The sequence below is a fragment of the Procambarus clarkii genome, chromosome 45 (genome assembly GCF_040958095.1).
Source record: "Procambarus clarkii isolate CNS0578487 chromosome 45, FALCON_Pclarkii_2.0, whole genome shotgun sequence".
Lineage (NCBI taxonomy): Eukaryota > Metazoa > Arthropoda > Malacostraca > Decapoda > Cambaridae > Procambarus > Procambarus clarkii.
Genome location: NC_091194.1, coordinates 11,035,636 through 11,058,942, shown reverse-complemented (window position 1 = coordinate 11,058,942; position 23,307 = coordinate 11,035,636). Strand labels below are relative to the sequence as shown.

The following is a 23,307-nucleotide window of genomic DNA, read 5'->3' as shown; positions in this document are numbered from 1 at the left end:
AATTTGCGGAAATCAACTCCATCCATAAATTCAATGCCATACAGTATATGATATTAACTTGTTCATCAGTAAACATAGGCGGAGCACACAGAGCTTGACTTCACGTCCCCGTAGTCACTGTTAGGCAAGTATACACACACACACACACACACACACGTAGTATTGACCAATCATCTCCGAGCCATCACACAGTCTCAGCATAAATGACAAATCAGCGGAAAACAAGTCGCGTCAGTTGCTGCTAGACTCTCGCATGATCAGCATCTCTTAACCTCGACTTGTATTTCAGCTGAGTGATCCCTCTCTCCCCGTGTGGGCGGCGTTCCGCCATCACGGGCGGCATAATGGGTGAGAAGGATGGCATAACAGCAGTCGGGCGCGGGCGTCACACATCACGGGACACCCCCCCAGGCCACGCCCGCCACGCCCACACACACACACCCTTATACCTAAGGTTAGTATCCTCCCGCCTCTCCCACAGTCATGTTCCCGTTATCACCTGATTTATCCCACACTCCATTTATCTCACCAGCATTATTGAGGATCCCCCTTTGTTGCTTAATTTTCAACAGTTTATTTTGAATTATCGATAATTTCCATCCGGTCAGTTTTTGGCGGGAGGGGAGGTGATTGGTCGGCGGCGCAGCCAATGGGCGGCGTCGAGACAAGCGAGGGAGACTGCCTGAAAGTTGGAGTGATGGTTCAGTGTGGCAGGCGGCAGTGTGTGTGGCGGTAGTGCGGCCACGGTGCACGCGCGCGTGTGTGTGTGAGTGTGTGAGTGCGTGTGCCCACTTGACCCAGTGTGTGTGCTCCCTATCGCAGAGCAATATAGTAGTGCGAGATGGCTCAGGTGTTAGGTTAGTGGTTCCGAGGGTTTATTTACCTCAGTGGCGGTGATTTGTTCCAGGCGGGGAATACCGACGCCACTTCTGCTACACGGACTTAGCTCATCTTTTCAACAAGTGAGTATTACTGTATCTTTACTGTATGTAATACTGTATTATTACTGTATGAGTATCTTCGTTATTGTGACCACTGTAGCGTGTTTACACTGATATTACTGTATATCTTCATCGTGTGCTGAGGTATGAACATTTGCCTCAATCATTTGTGGTTTGTAATTCGGCCTATTTTCTTTTTGCAGCGTCAGGAAGGCACTTGTAATTATGCTTGTAGAACACTAGACAAGACAGGTGTAGTGTGGTTGGTGATTTCAGGTCAGGTCACACCCTCTTGACCCACAGTGACAGAATTACAGGTATTTCATTTGATGCCTATGTTAGGCTGTGCATCCTAGGCCAAGCTAGACCCATTGCCTATATATATATATATATATATATATATATATATATATATATATATATATATATATATATATATATATATATATATATATATATATATATCAGCGGCATTGGAAGAATTAAAGGTACATAATTGGTCCAGTAGCTGAAGCACAACATAAGTACTTATACATTTTGGTATGATATAAACATACCGGTAGACATATACGAATTTAAATAATGATTGGCAAACACTGAACACTAATTGAACAAAATTATTGTTTAATTACGTAATAAACATGGCGAACAATGTTACCAATGATATCTTTCAGAGTAATAAGAGTTTGTACATTTATTAGAAGATTATAATAGCATGTCTTTTCAATTGCGCGCCTTGTGTGGCCTGATTGTTGCCGCCGAAGGCGGCTAGTTTATTGTGCACCCCATACTCATCCTGTGAGCGGTAGCGCAAAAGCATTACAGAGGGCACAAAAGGTCTTTATCAGACTTCATCTTAGATTATTACATAAACAATTTTATCTATCCTTCACACCTTGTGGGGCCTCGTGCTAAACCATCCCGTGAACTAACAGCCTTGTTAGGGGTGCCGGTGGTTCGTGCTGTTTAACTTTGTTTTCTCTGGTAAGAAAAAAATGACATGGCAATATGTAGATATATGGATATTTGGTGTAGAATTTTAGATAAGATGAAATTATGAATGAAATATTTGTGCTGCTCCTGAATGTTTAGAAATTACCCCCCCCCTAAAAAATCTTGCATTAGCTTATATGAAAGGGTTTTCTGGAGGCTACGAGACAGTGTAATTAATTATCGTAGCTGGGGACAGGAAACCTGTGCTTAGATTTATATCGAGATCCCCTCCCCCCCCTCCCCAAGGTCGAACTACTGACCTTTCCTTGGATGCAACTCTCAACAGTTGCCTAACTCCCAGGGACCCCTTTTTACTGTTAGGTGAACATAGGTATGAGGTGAAAGGAAATGTGTCCAACAATATTTGTTCCGCCCGTGGGATCGAACGCGGGATTCCCGATCGTAAGTCGAAAATGTCGACTACTTTGCAACAGTACCCATAAATATGTAGGATATTGTATTTTGTACTATGGTTCTTAACAAGGGGGGGGGAGGGAATCCATACAACCTATGAGGGAGATGGATAAAATGCAAATAAATAATAATGCAAATCCATCCTAGAGCCCAAGCTGTAAGTCAAGTACTGACTTACTTAGTTTTGAATAAGTAAGTACACAGCAGACCACCAACTGACAGGATGAATCTTCCATACTGTTTAATAACAAACTTTTTTTCTGAAATGTAAATTAATATTATTATTATGTATTGTGGTTTTGTGTATATTTAGGTCTAGGCTAGATTAGGTGAGGTGTTTTGTTTATAGTGATTTATATGGAGTGTTTGCACTACAGACTCAAGGTGAACGAAGCATATGATTCGAACCATAGCCTCGAACATGGCTAGGTGGACTATAAGTCAAATACTGACTTATGTATATATGAGTAAGTCAGTATTTAACTTACATGTTGTGAACTTACAGCCCTTTGTTTTCATTTGTTGGTGGGTTGAAATAATATGGGTATGGGGGTTCGATCTCCCATTAAATACGAGTTGTATGATAATATGATCAATTGATTTTCTGTGAACTGTTCTATTCCTAGGTTTGGGCACTATTCCTTTCCCCCGTCCCATCCCAAATCCTTATCCTGACCCGCCTTCCAAGTGCTATACAGTAGTAATGGCTTTGTGCTTTCCCGTGATAATTCATTCATTCTGTTCCTAGGTGTGCATATGTAAAGTCAAACACCAAGCTATTAACGTCTTGTGGTACATGTTGGATTGGTGGCGGTGATTCCCACAGTGCGGTTCGTGAAGGGGGTATATCGGGACATCTTGGGATAATCCATTGGGGGTCTGTAATCGTAAAAATGTTTAGAACCCCTCGTTTTGTACTTAATAGTCTAGTGCACTACCTGGTGTTCATAGAGCCTAGTGTATTTACATCTAGGTTATTTACATCTAGTATACTTACAATCTAGTGGATTTACAATCCAATTTACTACCTGATGTTCATAGAGCCTAGTGTATTTACATCTAGTGTACTTACAATCTAATGCATTTACAATCCAATTTACTACCAGGTGTGCCTATGGCCAAGTGAACTTATAGCCTAGTGTACTTATAATCTAGTGCACTACCGGGCGACCACTAATTCCCCTGAAGCTCAGAGGAATTATTTTGTATTTTTTTTTACACTGCGACCCACAGCAAGAACTGCATGTAGTTCTGCGACCCACAGCAAGAACTGCATGTAGTTCTGCGACCCACAGCAAGAACTGCATGTAGTTCTGCGACCCACAGCAAGAACTGCATGTAGTTCTGCGACCCACAGCAAGAACTGCATGTAGTTCTGCGACCCACAGCAAGAACTGCATGTAGTTCTGCGACCCACAGCAAGAACTGCATGTAGTTCTGCGACCCACAGCAAGAACTGCATGTAGTTCTGCGACCCACAGCAAGAACTGCATGTAGTTCTGCGACCCACAGCAAGAACTGCATGTAGTTCTGCGACCCACAGCAAGAACTGCATGTAGTTCTGCGACCCACAGCAAGAACTGCATTTTGTACTGCGACCCATAGCAAGAACTGCATTTTGTACTGCGACCCACAGCAAGAACTGCATTTTGTACTGCGACCCACAGCAAGAACTGCATGTAGTTCTGCGACCCACAGCAATAACTGCATGTAGTTCTGCGACCCACAGCAAGAACTGCATGTAGTTCTGCGACCCACAGCAAGAACTGCATTTTGTACTGCGACCCACAGCAAGAACTGCATTTTGTACTGCGACCCACAGCAAGAACTGCATTTTGTACTGCGACCCACAGCAAGAACTGCTGTTCTTGTTGTGTTCACGCAAATAAATCCTAGTTCACGCAGATAAATCCTAGTTCACACAGATAAATCCTAGTTCACATATAAATCCTACTTCACATATAAATCCTAGTTCACATAGATAAATCCTAGTTCACACAGATAAATCCTACTTCACACAAATAAATCCTAGTTCACACAGATAAATCCTAGTTCACGTAGATAAATTCTAGTTCACGCAAATAAATCCTAGTTCACACAGATAAATCCTAGTTCACAGATAAATCCTAGTTCACACACATCCTAGTTCACGCAAATAAATCCTAATTCACACATAAATCCTAGTTCTCGCAAATAGATCCTAATTCACACAAGTCAGTAGTAGCGAAAGGTAAAATATAGGATCAAGATCACACTTTTTACTTAAAAAGTGGAACTCCACCGTTTAACCTCAACCCAAAATAAAGATGACATTCCATTGCTCAAAATCATTCGTGAGTGTAAATGAACAACGACCAAGATGCAGCAACAATCGCCTGGCAAGACGCCTCATCAACTGCAATGATGAGTGATGAGTGTGATGAGATTGTTGCTCTGACCTTGCTTATTTTGGTGTGGGATTTTTGTTTTAATTGTCGCGACATATTTATTTTGCGAGCCATTGATGGGGGTCAGGACCCGCAGTTTAGAATGCAACCCGTTCTCGCAAATTCGTAAAGTCAATATTGACTTATTAACTACGTGCATAGGTGATATACTAAACATAATAGATACCCTTAAAAAGATTCATAGAAAACACCGACCTTACCTAACCTTGTTAGTATCTTAAGATAAGCATCTTATTGCTTCGTAATTACAATTATTACTTAACCTATAATAGTAGAATTACCTGGTTTAGTGTACTTAAGAGCCTAGTGTACTTAAGGCTATAATTACATTTAAGCTATGTGTATTTATAGCTTAGTATAATTATATAGCCTAGTGTAGTTATAATCTGGTGTACTTATAGGCTAGTGTATTTATTGTCTAGTGTATTTATATTTATTTAGTGTACTTATTGTCTGGTGTGCTACATAGCCTTCCCGGTTTGGTGCCTTCTATTGATAATTACTTACTATTGTCTGGTGTATTTATATACTAGGCTATAAGTGTACTTATAGCCTAGTGCATTTATAGCTTAGTGTACTTATTGTCTAGTGTACATGTAGTTTAGTGCTTAATATGGTCAGGTGTACTTAGAGCTTAGCATAATTATAGCCTTGTGTACTTATAGCCTAATGTACTTAACAGCCTAATGTGCCTATAGTTTAGTGTACTTATAGCCTAGTATTCACCTAATTGTGCTTGTTGGGGGTGAGCTTCGGCCCCCGCCTCTCAACTGTCAATCAACCCTTGTACAGATTCCTGAGCCACTTGTAGCCTAGTGTACGTAAGGTACACTAGAGTATAAGTACACTAGGCTATAATTATACTAAGCCAAAAGTACACATCCATATTAATTACTAAGCTATAAGTAGTGATGATGGATCAGCCCGATCTCCTAAGGTGTCACAATGTCAAAAAAACCGGTCAATATAAGGTGTCGTCTCCTAACCTACCAGGAGGACCCAAAACAGAAAACGGGGCAGTACGTCACTTTCGCCAGCCGCTTCCCTTTTCTAGTACGACAATTTTTGACTTTGTGTAACGCATACGAGCGAAACGCGACGTTCTTTGTAGGAGGACAGGTTGGAGGGCGACACAGTAGTGATGATGGCGACAGAGGAGGGGAGAGACAAATAGCTCCGGGGTACAGATCTAGTTCAATAAAGAAAATAGAGCAAGGTACGGGGACTGTCTGACCCTGTACCCAGTACGACGCGTGCCCTGGTGGCGCCCTGACAAGAAACGACAGGTTGGCAGGACAGGCAGGCTGGCAGCACAGGCAGGCTGACAGGAAAGGCTGACAGGACAGGCAGGCTGACAGGACAGGCAGGCTGGCAGGCAGGCAAGACAGACAGGCTCACCTAGACACACAAGCTAGCACACAGACCAATAAACAGACATGCAGTAACAAAACAATAGAAGATAATGTGGGATTCTCACTTGCTGCAACTGTGAGGGCAATATGTCACGGAGGGAAGATTTATTTGTGGTGGAGCAAGAGGAAGAAGAGCAGGGAAAAGTAGGAGGTGGATGATGAATGAGAGGAAGGGAAGGACTAATAGAAGAGGAGGTGGAGAAGGGAGAATAGATAAATAGAAGATGGAAGAAGAAGATTAAAATTAGAGGAACAGAAGAGGAGGAGTAGAATCAGATGGAAAGGGATTATGATGCAGAGAAGTAAAATAAAAAAAATAGGAGGAGGGAGAGGAAGAACAATAGAAGTACGAAGACAGAACCAAAACACAATGCCTCCTTCAGCATTACTTAATACACAGGATAAAATTGTCAGAAAATTTTCGTTTTTTGTTTCTATCCCAAATTGTTTTGGATAGAACATGAGGCACACGTGAACTCTCCTCGGGGCGGTGTTCTCTGTGACGGTAGCCCATAGCCTCTCCTCTCGCTGCTCAGTACATGAATCCTCTTGCACTGGGCATGTTTAGAGGTAAGATCTTGCGCCCAGTGGCCAGCTTTGGCGTACGTATGACAAGAATGAATTACGTCATTTTTAACATCTTGGCGGGAGTAGTCGGAGGGGCAGTCGCTGGCTGGCCATGGGGGGCTGCAGCCCGTCCTCCTAATACAGCTTAATCTCACGCATACTTAACCTAAGACCAAAAATGATAGCGGCTCGCGAAATGGACATTCTCCCGTTTTCTGTTCGTGGGGTCCTCTGTAGGATAAGCTATAAGCACTTTAGAACGACATTTTCTTGACGTTGGGAACGCTGGCGAGAACGGGCTGCGTTCATGATGAACTTCGAGACGCTCCGTCTAAGGTCCCAGGCTCTGGGGTAATGCTGTGGGGTGCGCTGGGAAGGTCAGTGAGGGTCAGTGGTTGACCCAAGAGCAGAGTCCGAGGGCGGTGATGTGACTGGCCGTGTTGACAGTCGTCACGACCAGACGGCGCCCGCACCAGGCTAATGTGGCCGTTGGTCCTAAAGTGGGTTGTCTGCATGATATTATCGTTAAAGAGTGAGTGCAGAGCGTAGAGGTGGTTGGGGAGGGCAGGCCAGGAGACCTCAGAAGCTGCCCGGCGGTGCTCACAGCGCCAGTTATTGTTCCAGGGAACCAAACTCATGCCAGAGGGGGGGGGGGTGTTCATGTTTATAACACGCTGCACGTCGTCTCTACTGCTGCCCTCAGCGGCTCCTCCTGGTTTACTGTGCCCTCTTATCCTGTGAGCGGTAGTTTACTGAGGGCCCGTCCTGTGAGCGGTAGTTTACTGAGGGCCCGTCCTGTGAGCGGTAGTTTACTGAGGGGCCATCCTATGAGTGATAGATTATTGTGCATCTCGTTCTCATCCTGTCAATGATAGGTTATTGTGCACCCTATACTTATCCCGTGAACTGTAGTTTATTGTGAACCCCATACTCATCCTGTGAGCGGTGGTTTATTGTGCACTCCATACTCATCCTGTGAGCGGTGGTTTATTGTGCACTCCATACTCATTCTGTGAGTGGTAGTTTATTGTGCACCCTATACTTATCCCATGACCGGTGGTTTATTGTGCACCCTATACTTATCCCGTGAGCGGTGATTTATTGTGCACCCTGTACTCATCCTGTGAACGGTAGTCTATTGTGCACCTGTTATGAACGAGGCTGTTCACATGAATTTGAAGTAATCTATGGTCATTTACATACGCGAATTTGCATACCAGACGAATAAAGAGCAATTTCAGCAGGGCATTTAGCATCTTGAGTCTGCTAGTGTAGTTTAGGAGTTAATAAGTAACAGCTAAGTATGGAAATTGACGAGTAGGCTTTTATTCTTGTTGAATTTGCATGTAAAGTGAATGTGTTTAGTTATTATAAATACTGATTTGCATATTGTACGTCTGTAACTAGTTTGTGGTAGTTTGTGCAAATTATGTCCAGGAAAAAAATAAACTTTATAGGTTTATTTTTACTTAAATATTTTATTTACTTAAATATTCCTAGGTTTATAGGTTTATTTTTACTTAAATATTTTATTTACTAAATATTCCTAGGTCTAGTTGTTGTTGTTGTTGTTTTAGATTCAGCTACATGGAACAAAAAGTACCAAGTAGCACGGGCTATGGTGAGCCCGTAGTGGACTTACCTGGCACAGGAGCGGGGCTGTATGTGTCCGACCTAGGTCTAGTATTGTGCATATATGTACTATATTAGGCCTAAGATAGCATGTACTAGGCCTAGAATTGCTAGGAGAGGCTAGGTTAGGTTAAGACCTAACCTAACCTAGGTCTTTATATTGCGGATAAAAAAAAAGTTTCTGGTTTGTCCACATTCAATAGTACAAAAGTCAACTTTTTGGAGGTCCATCATAACATAGTACTTTCTTGGTACTTTCCACCATAGAGTTACTGTGAGTACTTTCAGTTTAGGAGGATGGAGCGAAGTAGCAATAATTTTGTAAAAAAAAAAATGATCTCATCTGCCCATGGGAGTTTTGAGCCGCAGAATAATAAATTTATATATTATTATTATATTTGTATCTTACTATTTTTTATGGTGAAAGAGAACAAAATGGTTGAAAGGATTCTTAGAGACGACGTCTGAGACATCCATCAGTCTCAGGAGACTATGGAGTTGCGCTCTGGTTGTCGGTCTGGAGTGGCCTCACCAGGGCGCAAAGCCAGGGTAGGTTGATACCTGGGGAGAAGCTGTCACCCATGCAGCAGGTCTTTAAGAATCCCTTCAACCATTTTGTTGAATAGCAGATCGTCTGTTTAGGCGACTAAAAACTTTTCAGATTTTTTTTATTGTCCAGTCTAAGGAATTATATATATATATATATATATATATATATATATATATATATATATATATATATATATATATATATATATATATATATATTACCTCCGTAGTCGTCACTCGTAAACAATGACCAGGTGCTCGTTAATTTGCTCTCTAAATCCCCAGTTCATCAAGGCAAACATTTTACAAATGTTTCACAAATGATTACGTTTGAACTTTTCTTGTGAAGGGAGAGTGGCGGGAAGGGGGGGAAGGGGAGTGACGGGAAGGGGACGGTCAGGGGAGAGTGGGGGTAGAGTGACGGACACGGGCGCTTAAGGGGGAAGTGTAGTGACGAAAATGGGCGGGAGGGAGAGGGAGGGGGAGAGAATTATCAGGGGAAAGCGCCGAGCTATTACGACTATTTAGCACTTGGAAGGAGTCAGGATAAGGATTTGGGATGGGACTGAGGGAAGGAATGGTGCCCAACCACTTGGACGGTCGGGGATTGAACGCCGACCTGCATGAATTTAGACCGTCGCTCTACCGTCCAGTCCAAGTGACTGGGCAGCGGGAGCATGATGGAAAGGGGAGGGAGAGTGACGAAAGGGAAGTGACGGCAGAGGGAAGGTTTAGTGGAGGGAGTTATATAGGTAAAAGGAGTTGTTTTTCTCTCTACCACAGACGTGGCCACACATTTACAATGCTAACCAGCATACATACACATTCTTCTGTCCTCCATGGACAGGGTGAGAGACCTGAGGGTAGTCTATCCCTATCTTACATATGGTATCTGTGCAGGGGGGGTCAACCACTGCAAACCACCTCAAGCCCATTATCACCCAGCAAAAATCTGCTATCAGAACAATAACAAACTCTGCTTTCAGACAACACTCACCCCCCCCTGTTTAAATCCCTAAACATACCCTCACTCCACACATTCTCTTGTGTCATTTATTTTTACTAAACCCTGTTCTTAAATGCAAACCCTGTTCTGAAGGCGATGAGTCACAATAACGTGGCTAAAGTATGTTGACCAGACCACACACTAGAAGGTGAAGGGACGACCACGTTTCGGTCCGTCCTGGACCATTCTCAAGTCGATTGAGAAATGTTCTGAAACTGTTCTGTTCTGAAACTGCTCCTGGACAGATGTAACAGAACCCATAATCACCACACCAGAAATAAATATCTCTTTGTTATCCCCCAGAGACAAACTTATTCTGTGTAAACACTCTATGCAAATAAAGGGACCTGGTCTATGGAATTCACTCCCTAACAAATTGAAAAAGCTGTCCAACTTTTGCCTTACCTTGAGGTGCTTCCGGGGCTCAGCGTCCCCGCGGCCCGGTCGTCGACCAGGCCTGGTTCCTGGACTGATCAACCAGGCTGTTGGACTCGGCTGCTCGCAGTCTGACGTACGAATCACAGCCTGGTTGATCAGGTATCAGCCTTATTCATAAATAAAACAAAAAGTACCTAATTTCATCTTTATAGTTTCCTACCTAGTGCTTTAAACTCGTCACATTGTATATAGTGCTACCCAATCCCCCAATATATGTACCTAAGCGATACAACCTCACCATTGTAATCATTGCTATCATCTTATATCATGGTTGTTATATTGAACGCATATTATACTGCATTATACCTTGAAATAATCCTCAAATTATAAATTATGTACCTGTTGACAATCCTCAAATTATGCTGCGATGTTCCTGTTGACAATCCTCAAATTTTACTTTATTATACCTACGAATCTTTGTCAAATTTTCTCAACACTGTACCTGTTAAAGTGTTTTCAATTTTGCTAGAAATTACCTACTTCAAAAGATATGTTAGATTAAGGACCTGCCCGAAACGCTATGCGTGTTAGCGGCTTTACAAGCAGGTAAAAACATCAGTGCTATCTATGTACTCTCATAAAACCAATGTACCTTCTTGTATATATATAAATAAATAAATAAAAATAAATAAATACTCTACAGAAGCTCTATGCTACACCAGCTTTACTCTACACTAACTCTAATCTACACCAACTCTACGCAACACCAAATCTACTCTACTCTACGCCAACTCCACGGTACACAGCTCTATATAAAACAACAGTTCTTCACAATGTTCTAACTTGTTCTTTGCACAAAGTAGATTCCATCTGGACTCTTACACTAGGGGAGTGAGGGGGGGGGGGCGTAAGGGGGTCTGGGGGGAGGGGGAGTGACGTAATGGTGGGATCTGGGGGGAGGGGGAGTGACGTGATGGTGGGGTCTGGGGGGGCGGGTAGGGGGAGTGACGTGATGGAGGGGTTTGGGGGGAGGGGAAGTGACGTGATGGTGGGGTCGGGGGGGGGTAGGGGGAGTGACGTGATGGTGGGGTCTGGGGGGTGGGGGAGTGCCGTAAGGAGGGGGAGGGACCTGGGAGTGAGTTACAATCTCGTTACCTTTTATGAGGTCCGTGTTCGCCCTTGCTCTCTCCCCCTCTCTTTCTCCCCTTGTGGCCTTCTCTTCTTCTTTCTCTTGTGTCAAATTTTTCCCTCTCCTCCCCCATCTCTCCTTTTCTCTACTCTCCCCATCTCTCACTTTCTCTTCTCTCCCTTGCTTAGCTACATCATCTCTTCCTATCCTGCTTATCTTGAATCTCGACCTCTTTCGTGAACTTCTTTCCTCCTCTGTCTCTCATTCTATTCCATCTTGTTCTCCCACCCCAGTCTGCTCTCTCTCCTCCTCCACCTTTCTTCCACTTCTCTTCCTCGCTTCTTACCTCTCGCATCTCCTCTCAGCTCCTCATCTCGCGCCACCAGAGCCGGGACGTATGATACCGTGGGGCTCATTAGACCATTTGCGAACGCTGTCAAAGGTCTTTTTTTTACGAGGTAGGCGGAGTTCTCCAAACATTTTATACCAGACCTGGAAAATTCTGAAGCTCTTGTGAGCTGTGCTGGATTCCTGAGAGCTCTCGAGACATTTAAAAGGCTATAAAGAGCAGAGCGGGACTCTAGCAACCTGGACTCATAGTAGAACGTCGCATTTTGACGTATACTCTATGCCTATAGGGCAGTACTAAATGCAGTTCTTGCCACCCACAGCAAGAACTGCATTTAGTACTGCCATCCAATATGCCTTTGTGCAATACGTCACACACCAACTCTGAAATTTTTTCCTTTGTTTATACTTTTGACACATAATAATGCATGTGTGTGGATGGAACCATTTTTATGAAGAATATAGAAAAAAGGAAACATGCATGAAACTCCTGATGATTATTCTTAGAGCCCCTTCTGATTAAGGTTCCCAGAGCTCAGAGCGCCTTCTTATCAGTGTTCATCAGAGCCTAGTCTTGATGACTGCTCCCAGAGCCCCCCAGTGTCCCCCCCCTCCTCTCTGATCACTCACCCCATACCCCCTTCTCCTGATGGGCTGGGCCGCACCTGAGCCACTGAACCTATATACACGCCCACATATCAGCCGGGGCCCACTATCACGAATTCATCCCAGATTGACCCACTTCTTGCAGCTCGCCTTCCACCACCCCTTCTCGTCCTCTCCGTCTCTCTCTCTCTTCTCCGTTTATTCCTCACCCTTCCTTCCAATTTCCGGTCCTCTTTCATCCTGTGTTCGTCTCTCAGCTCCCGTCCGCCCACTCACCCTGACCTATATCGATAATGGATTCCTCTTCCTCTTCCTTTGGCACTTTTCGTGTTAATTCCGTTCCTTTTGTGTCGCATTTTCACATCCTTTTATGATTGCCGTCGTCCTTTAGCCAATTTGTATTTGTTTCATTTGTTTTGTAATTGACTTTTGTTTTTCGTGTTGGTGCTCTTTTCTTTATTAGCTCGCTTGATCCGTCCTAGAAATAACGGAAGCCTCGGCGCTTCCAAAACTCTCGCTGCTTCCAGAAACTCTGGATATGCTTTCAGAACATCTGGTGCTTCCAGAACCCTTGGGGGGCTTCCAGAGCCCTTTGTGCTTCAAGAACCTCTGGTGTTTCAGTTCATAATCTTTCGTGCTTCCAGATTCTCTGGTCCTGAATCTGATTCTGAATCCTGAATCTCGCCACAGGTTCCGTCACCGTCCTCCAGTACCATCACCGGTCCCCGGTACCTCAAGCTTTTAACTCATTCTACGGTACTGGAGAGTGCATGATCACTTGGGATCATTCTCACTAAGCGTCACCTTACTTCCCGCTCGATGGTGAAATGTGGTGGTGATGATTGACAAAGGCGCCCGCCAGGTATTACATCGAGGACCCAGCGTTCATTAGTGTTCCCAGAGCCCCCTCCTGGTCATCATTCCCAGAGCTCTGGGAATGATGGTCATCATCCTTGGTCAGCATTCCCAGAGCCCCTGCCGCTCCCCTACGTCCCTGTAATATCTCCATAGCTCAAACAATTATGTAGTAACGATAAGACCTACAATTAATATATAATGATTAACTGTAAATATATAGCTATTGAAATGGAACATTCTCTGTAACTAGCTGACATTGTAATTATAAAGTGTGAAGGATAGATGACATTGTTAATGTAATAATCTCCGTTGAGGTCTGATGAAAACCTTTTGTGCACTCCTTTTTTGCGCTACCGCTCTCAGAATGAGCATTGGGTGAACAATAAACTAGCCGCCTCCGGCGGCAACAAACATCATTTAAGTCCTAATTACTCTGTCTCTAATATCCGGAGACTTAACTCACAAATTACCAGCCAATGTTAGTCACTTACACACTCACACACGCTACTGCAGACGAAGACGAAGAGTGGGAGTCAGGCGCCAGGTGTCCGGACCAATGCCCACTTGACAGGTTAGTCGGTAAGACGGTCCAGTGATGGTGCACTGAGAGCCACTGTTGGGAGAGGTTAATGACAGTGACAGAACATTTACGCCGTGGAGCAAGGCCAGTGATTACTGTGAGTCCATAACCTCTCATGCCAAAAGGACGTTAATCTACGGTGATGGTACAAGTGATAAGTGGCGGACCAACCAGTAGAGACAGTGGTCGTGTGACTCAAATTGTAGTCTATCCGTGAGGACGACGCCTCTCGCAAACTACAGGGGTGGAGGTAGGCGCCTTTGGGGCCAGTGAAGCCAGGCGTCCTCGCCCAGAGTCCAGGACAACTCGGGGCGGTCGAGCACCTCATCAACGAGCCCCCCTGTTGCTCTCCCTCAGGAACGAACCTATTGAGAACTTCGCTGGGAGGGCGAGCGCTAGTGAGAGACCAGCGGCGAGGCTGAGTCTACATGATGGGTGGAGACGAGGCTACATGATGGGTGGAGACGAGGCTACATGATGGGTGGAGACGAGGCTACATGAGAGGTGGAGACGAGGCTACATGAGAGGTGGAGACGAGGCTACATGAGAGGTGGAGACGAGGCTACATGAGAGGTGGAGACGAGGCTACATGAGAGGTGGAGACGAGGCTACATGAGAGGTGGAGACGAGGCTACATGATGGGTGGAGACGAGGCTACATGATGGGTGGAGACGAGGCTACATGATGGGTGGAGACGAGGCTACATGATGGGTGGAGACGAGGCTACATGATGGGTGGAGACGAGGCTACATGATGGGTGGAGACGAGGCTACATGAGGGCTGGAGACGAGGCTACAGGAGGGCTGGAGACGAGGCTACATGATGGGTGGAGACGAGGCTACATGATGGGTGGAGACGAGGCTACAGGAGAGGTGGAGACGAGGCTACATGATGGGTGGAAACGAGGCTACATGATGGGTGGAGACGAGGCTACATGAGAGGTGGAGACGAGGCTACATGAGAGGTGGAGACGAGGCTACATGATGGGTGGAGACGAGGCTACATGATGGCTGGAGACGAGGCTACATGATGGCTGGAGACGAGGCTACATGAGAGGTGGAGACGAGGCTACATGATGGGTGGAGACGAGGCTACATGATGGCTGGAGACGAGGCTACATGATGGCTGGAGACGAGGCTACATGATGGCTGGAGACGAGGCTACATGATGGGTGGAGACGAGGCTACAGGAGAGGTGGAGACGAGGCTACATGATGGGTGGAGACGAGGCTACATGATGGGTGGAGACGAGGCTACAGGAGAGGTGGAGACGAGGCTACAGGAGAGGTGGAGACGAGGCTACAGGAGAGGTGGAGACGAGGCTACATGAGAGGTGGAGACGAGGCTACATGAGAGGTGGAGACGAGGCTACATGATGGGTGGAGACGAGGCTACATGATGGGTGGAGACGAGGCTACATGAGAGGTGGAGACGAGGCTACATGATGGGTGGAGACGAGGCTACATGAGAGGTGGAGACGAGGCTACATGATGGGTGGAGACGAGGCTACATGAGAGGTGGAGACGAGGCTACATGAGAGGTGGAGACGAGGCTACATGATGGGTGGAGACGAGGCTACATGAGAGGTGGAGACGAGGCTACATGAGAGGTGGAGACGAGGCTACATGATGGGTGGAGACGAGGCTACATGATGGGTGCAGACGAGGCTACATGATGGATGGAGACGAGGCTACATGAGGGCTGGAGACGAGACTACATGATGGCTGGAGACGAGGCTACAGGAGAGGTGGAGACGAGGCTACATGATGGGTGGAGACGAGGCTACAGGAGAGGTGGAGACGAGGCTAGGAGACACATCTGACTTCACAAGTCAGCTGGAGGATGAGTGACCTCATGGAAGCAGCAGCAGCTGTGCACTGACCTGAGAGAAACAACGCACCTGTTGAATAAATCAGCTGTTCTTGCTAAGTAACTTTCCCACTCCATTACTCTTTGAGTAGAAGTTTCTTTAATGGACTGTTACGGCATTACATTATAGTTATTCATGTATTAGGGAGTACTTGGATATATATATATATATATATATATATATATATATATATATATATATGTGAGTGCAATACCAACAAACATTATATATATATATATATATATATATATATATATATATATATATATATATATATATATATATATATATTCGCACAACGGGTGATGGTCTAGTGCTAATAAGGGATTATTGTGAATCTTTTATGATAAAATGAATCAGTGAACAGTGAATCTTTTATGATAAAATTTAAAGTAAGATTTTATTTTCAAGCCTCATAATTTCTGGAGAAAGTATAAATTCGTGCGGAGAGAGAATATCACAGCTGCTAGAATAGTCTCAGTTAGAGTAACGTTAATCTGAGCAGAGCCGAGAGTGGCCGTTGGGTTTAACAGTGGACGAGGCTAGCGCTTACAAAATTAATGTTTAGGATTTGTGTACTATCCTTTAGTAAATGTTGTAATTAGTCTCTAAGCACTGTGTTTCCCTGGACCTCTGGTTGAACTTTGCCATGCATTGATCACACAAGTCTGTGGTAATTCACGCCATCACTGAATAAAGGTTTATTCCTGTGAAGAGATTTATCAAATTTCGCCACGGAGGAAACGGGAATTTTTGCCAATTTCGTGAGGCTAGGTTGTAAGACGAGTGAAGACGGTCTTGGGGGTAACCATGTACGCCTGGTTGTGTTGCGTTCAAGACGCAAGCTCGGTCTCGCAAGGTGTTTGCTGAGACGTTACCGATGCTGCCGTTGGGGGGGTGGGGTGGGGCTAAAGGCCGGAGTAGCACTGGCGTCATCGGGGTATCCTAACCTCACAGTCTCACAGCATCGCTCCTGTGCCAGGTAAGACCACTACGGGCTCACCATAGCCCGTGCTACTTGGAACTTGTTCCGAGTAGCTGAATCTATAATAACAACAACAACAACTCACAGTCTGCTGGGGAGCTACCAGAGGCGTAGCTAGTGTTTTCAGGTTTAAATATCTAAGATCCACGGCTGTTCAACATCCTCCCAGCGAGTATTAAGAAATATTATCGAAACAACCGTGGACATCTTCTAGAGAAAACTTCTATCTATTTTTCACCTCCCTGCACGTGGTGTAAAGTGTTGATGTCCTCCCTGGGCATAAACCCTACACTGGGAGCCGGTGGCTGAGCGGACAGAACACTGGACGCGTGATCCTGTGGTCCCGTCATCATATGTGTTCGATCATCGAGCGTCATATGTGATCGCCCGGGTTCGATCCCGGTCGCCGGCGAGAAACAATGGGCAGAGTTTCTTTCACCCCTGATGCCCCTGTTACCTAGCAGTAAATAGGTACCTGGGAGTTAGTCAGCTGTCACGGGCTGCTTCTTGGGGGTGGATGCCTGGTCGAGGACCGGGCCGCGGGGACACTAAAGCCCCGAAATCTTCTCAAGATACCCTCCCTGCACGTGGTGTAGGGTGTTGATATCCTCCCTGCACGTGGTGTAGGGTGTCTTGTTCCTTTAATTAAACCGCTTTAATATTCACATATTGACATGTGTTAGCACTGACGTGAGGACAGGAGTTGGCCCCCAGGCGGCGGGAGCCAATCAGGCACAGGTGTGACGGCGGGAAACAGTTGAGGATCGGTGCATGTGTCGCGTGATTAATAATGTGGCGGGAGCAGCTGCCGCCCTCCCTCCATCACTCACATCACCACCGTCAACACACAATAACACCTTCCCTGGCCCATTTGCCCCATGATGTTGTGGCAGGTGTGTCGTCGTTAGACGTTGTTGCTGTTGTGTGAGACGATATGGCTCGGGCACTGAGTTAAAAGATGTGTCACTTCCCGCCTTGTGCTCGGAGACGTGTGAATGTCTCTCCTTCTCCAAGACTGGTATGTTAGACCTTTGCCGTCTTGCTCGGGGACGACAGTCTTCTGTGGGTCCTTTCCATCTTTTTTTTTTTTTATTAACACATGAGGTACATCTGCATTAGTGCAGCTACCCTAGACTATATGAAGTGGAGTACAGTGTGTCAAAAAGCTAACTAGGTGATGCTAAAAAATCCCCATCACACAGGATGGTTAGTCATACAGAGGCATGTGATAGGCAGTCTGCGCTGGCAGACTCTGGAAGCATTTTGAGGATATCATCAACACAAGATTGAATAAGGCAGCAGTGGTAATACAAGTCCCCATCTCGCAGGATGGTTAGTCATACGGGGCCATATGTTTAGTAGCCTGCACTGGCAAATTTTGGGTACACTGTGAGGATATCTTCAAGAATACGAGAATGAATAATTGCAAAGTTCCAGGTACCTCATCTTGGGTCACTTGTGTCTTCGCGGGGTGGGTCAGACTCCTGTGGTCACCTCCATCTTCGCTTGGGTCATACATTAGAGCTCACCGTTATCTTTGAAGGGATCACACATTTGGGGTCACCGTCTTCACACCACCTCGCCAGGATGTTCGTATTTAAGGCCTGACTGTAATTTTGCTGGTAATTTTCTCCAGAAGATGATGATGATAATACAGTATGATTATCATCATCAACATTATGACTCATTACGAGTCATAATGAGAGGTGCGAGGCTACTTGCTGACGTCTCAATAATAATTAATTTCGACAACATAGAGCAACAGAGTTGCCCAACTATTAAATGAATTAAGACTATAAAAATATAAGCCCTTTCCATCTACTTATTAAACATGGCTTATATCCACAAAGTGTCAAAATGATTAATTAATAAAGTGCATACTTAGGAACAAGGTTCCATCCCTTCCACAGGAACCAGGCGACGCCCTTGCTTGTCCTACACATGCTGTCATTAACCCGGTCGGCCGAGCGGACAGCACGCGGGACTTGTGATCCTGTGGTCCTGGGTTCGATCCCAGGCGCCGGCGAGAAACAATGGGCAGAGTTTCTTTCACCCTATGCCCCTGTTACCTAGCAGTAAAATAGGTATCCTGGGAGTTAATCAGCTGTCACGGGTTGCTTCCTGGGGGTGGAGGCCTGGTCGAGGACCGGGCCGCGGGGACACTAAAAGCCCCGAAATCATCTCAAGATAACCTCAAGATAACCCCGGCAGGCTCTGTCGCTCTCTGTACCACGTGGAGTGTGTTGGAGAGAATGTACTCCCCAAATACCATCACCCAACACTGTATTGCACACCGATCAAGACGCCCGTTCTACACGGGGGGGCTGGACGCCCGGGACTAACAAACCACATAAGTCAATCTGTGTATACTAACAATTCACCTTTCGGCGGTGAATGGTGAAAAGGATAAACATCACATAGGTCGTGAATGTGGCTAGAGGCATGACAACAAAACACTCCCAGTAAGTTATTAGTTTGAGTTAAACGTTTGGCTCTAAATTACCTCTCAATTTGTGACATAGTATACTTATTTTATAGTAATTTTAACATACGAACTAGTGGATATATATATATATATATATATATGTTGTTGCTTAATTAGAACATTATAGATTACAGCATTTATGTGAATTTCTTTCTAGGTAAGTGGTTAGATGTTATCGGGGTCGTGTAACAGCCACTCCCTAGGTAAGTAGAAATGACATATTCCACGGGTACTGTCTCCCTCTCTTGTACTCTGACCGCTATGGGTGTACTACCTCCGTATGTATGTGTGTGTGTGTGTATATATATATATATATATATATATATATATATATATATATATATATATATATATATATATATATACATATATATATATATATACATATATATATATATATATATATATATATATATATATATATATATATATATATATATATATATATATATATGTCGTACCTAGTAGCCAGAACGCACTTCTCAGCCTACTATGCAAGGCCCGATTTGCCTAATAAGCCAAGTTTTCATGAATTAATTGTTTTTCGACTACCTAACCTACCTAACCTAACCTAACCCAACTTTTTCGGCTACCTAACCTAACCTAACCTATAAAGATAGGTTAGGTTAGGTTAGGTAGGGTTGGTTAGGTTCGATCATATATCTACGTTAATTTTAACCCCAATAAAAAAAAATTTTACCTCATACATAATGAAATGGGTAGCTTTATCATTTCATAAGAAAAAAATTAGAGAAAATATATTAATTCAGGAAAACTTGGCTTATTAGGCAAATCGGGCCTTGCATAGTAGGCTGAGAAGTGCGTTCTGGCTACTAGGTACGACATATATATATATATATATATAAGCCTGTACTTGCATAAACCACAAGTGAAGATATATATATATATATATATATATATATATATATATATATATATATATATATATATATAATATATATATTTATATTATATATATATATTTATAGATAGATATATTATTTTAATGTGGACTTTTTGTTGACGTGCTGTTTTGAACAGTTGAATAAAATTGTTGCATTTCAAATATTTTAGCTTCGTTCCAGATATTTTAGACATTAGCCGGAGATCTGAACCTCATTAGCCGCACTTGTTGTTATTAATTAGTAATGCCTGGAGGAGGGAGCTTTTGTGTGTGTGTGTGTGTGTGTGTGTGTGTGTGTGTGTGTGTGTGTATTCACCTGGTTGAGCATGCAGGGGTCAAGCCTCTGCTCTTAAACCCCGCCTTTCGACCATCATTGGTTCAACGCATTGGCCCTTTTCACTCGTTTTCTTATCTATTTCCATTTACAACTTTATATCGAACTGGTTTCGACAACTTCTTCATCTCGTCCGCTCCACTTATCCACGACTCTTAGATTGAGAGTGCGCCTTCTGGCATCTCTGTGACTCGTCTGTGTTTCCAATTATGTCCTCTCGTTGTAATGTTATAATTAACAGTAAAAAAGAGAGGACACGATTCTAACTTTGCTTTTTATGTCTACTTTGTTAATATCCCTTAGTATCTTGTAAGTCATTATCATGTCTGCAATCATTTTGCCTTTCCTCCAGTGTAGTGAGGTTTAGTTCTTCCAGTCTTTCTTCATACCTCCGTCCCCTTAGCTCAGGAACGAGCTTAGTTGCATGTTTTTTGGACCTTTTCTAGTTTTGTTGTGTTGTTCTGTAGGTCGGGGCGCCATGCCGGGACAGCGTACTCGATAATTGGTCTCAAGTAGGATGTATACAGCACTCGGAAGTCATCACACACAGAGATGACTCAGTAGTAAGTTCAGTAGAACTTCGGTTTCAACCCTTTTACCCTGTCGTAGCTCAGTCGATTAAGGCAGTGTCTGGGATGCTCCCGGACGCAGGTTCGAATCCTCGTCACGGCCCTTGTGGATTTGTTAATCGGAAGTCATCTTTGCCCAAATTCCAGACGGAATACCGGACGTTTGCCAGAATGGCATGTGCTGTCCTCGTTCGTCTGCTGATGTGTGTCTAGTGTGAGATCTCAAGGGGTTTTCTATACTGATGGGTACAGGTACCTACACTGATGGGTACAGGTGCCTACACTGATGGGTACAGGAACCTACACTGATGGGTACAGGTACCTACACTGATGGGTACAGGAACCTACGCTGATGGGTACAGGAACCTACACTGACGGGTAGAGGAACACCTGGTCTAGAATAAGTGTTGCTGGTGGGTGCTCTCCCATTTACTAGCGTGGGTTAGGTAATATGTTTGTTTCAAGAAGTGCTTGTGGCTGGCAGTCTCTACCAGCTTTGCTCTCCATGTCTCGTCTCCCTCAATGTGGGTTTTAGTATTTGTACTTAACCTTTGTACCTGCAGGATCGAGCTGTTAACTCTTGGACCCCGCCTTTCTAACCATCGGTGGTGTATATATTGACTCCTGACCAATATTTCCTAACACACGATCAATATTTTTCACCCCCCCCCCTACTCCATGGTGTGTGTGTGTGAAAAAAGTTGATTGGTTGACAGTTGAGTGGCGGGCCGAAAGAGCCGGAGCTCAACCCCCGCAAGCACAACAAGGTGAATACAACTAGGTTGATACACACACACACACACATATATACATCCCCAAGATGCAACTCGTAGCAGATACCTAACGGCGAAGTACGTATTTACTGCTTGGTGTACAGGAGCATCAGGGGAAAGAAGCGAGCGCACATGTAAGGTACTCGTATATTTGTCTTCATCAACAGGAAATAAAGCTATTCTCCAGACACGGCAAAAATGACCTAAAAAAGAATGGCCAAGTTAGTTTAAAACTTGGTGTTGACTTTGACAATAAATGTTTCTCCTCGGTAAACGTTGAATGATAACAGTAAGTGTTCTTTTCCTCCTGGCAGGTCCTATAGCTTCTCTCCAGCATGTTGCTTACCTGGACTTGTGAGTCCGGTGGGACTTTGTGAGACTGGTGGGATTTTGTGAGTCTGGTGGGATTTTGTGAGTCTGGTGGGATTTTGTGAGTCTGGTGGGATTTTGTGGGTCTGGTGGGACTTTGTGAGTCTGGTGGGACTTTGTGAGTCCTGTGGGACTTTGTGAGTCTGGTGGGATTTTGTGAGTCTGGTGGGACATTGTGAGTCTGGTGGGACTTTGAGTCTGGTGGGACTTTGTGAGTCTGGTGGGGCTTTGTGAGTCCGGTGGGACTTTGTGAGTCCTGTGGGACTTTGTGGGTCCACTATGACTTTGTGAGTCCTGTGGGACTTTGTGGGTCCACTATGACTTTGTGAGTCCTGTGGGACTTTGTGGGTCCACTATGACTTTGTGAGTCCTGTGGGACTTTGTGGGTCCACTATGACTTTGTGAGTCCTGTGGGACTTTGTGGGTCCACTATGACTTTGAGTCCTGTGTGACTTTGAGTCGTGTGGGACTTTGTGAGTCCAGTGTGACTCTATGAGTCCATATCTTCCCTTAGGTGGCTTTTGTGAGTTAACATACGGTGATGCTTTCTTTTTTAGTCAAAACATGATTTATCCATTCCCATCTTAAAGCGAGGTTGTTCAAGACGGCAATTAAACCTAAGTATACACCGGATCAGGCTCTTAGCGCCGAAGACGGTTGTATTAAGACAATTAACAAGTAATGAACTGTATTACGGGACAAAGGCAAGTGTTGTGTTGTGAGGAAGTTGCCTGATAGTGTGTGTATAGTGTGGCCTTCCTCACTGTCATCCCCCTCCACTACCCCACTCCAACACCCCCCCCCCCCCCGGGGCATAGTGTCACAACCCCTTTGTCACAACCACAATGCTCCTGCTCCCTTCAGAGCCCTGTCTAAGGAGTTTATACATAGACTCTGTTTCTTTTTTTAGAATGATCCAGTCATCAGGCCTTATTGGAAACATCAGAGCTAGCCTTGGCCCCCAAATCATAGCCTAGGTCTATCTTAGATTTAGCCTATTCCTGCAGTAAGCTGTTTTGAGACATTTGAAGGCGTGTCATACCGCGGGGGGGGGGGGTTCTTTAAGATAGGTCCATGCTCCCCCACTTCCCTTCTTGGGAGAAGATCATTACAGGTGAGAGCTTTGGTAGACAGGGAGGGGTCTGCTGAGACCCGGTGG

General features: G+C 44.7%; 1 protein-coding gene across 4 annotated transcripts in view; it reads left to right on the top strand.

The window, feature by feature from the left end:
- M6 (neuronal membrane glycoprotein M6) overlaps positions 1–23,307 on the top strand; it is a 311,681-nt gene that overhangs the window by 4,598 nt on the left and 283,776 nt on the right. For 2 of the 4 annotated variants that reach the window (XM_045761573.2, XM_069301406.1), the window contains exon 1: positions 708–962. The gene's annotated coding sequence lies outside the window, so the exon portion shown is untranslated. Of the gene's footprint in view, positions 1–289; positions 455–706; positions 963–23,307 lie in introns of those variants that run through there. The other 2 variants (XM_069301405.1, XM_069301404.1) reach the window with 2 other exon arrangements.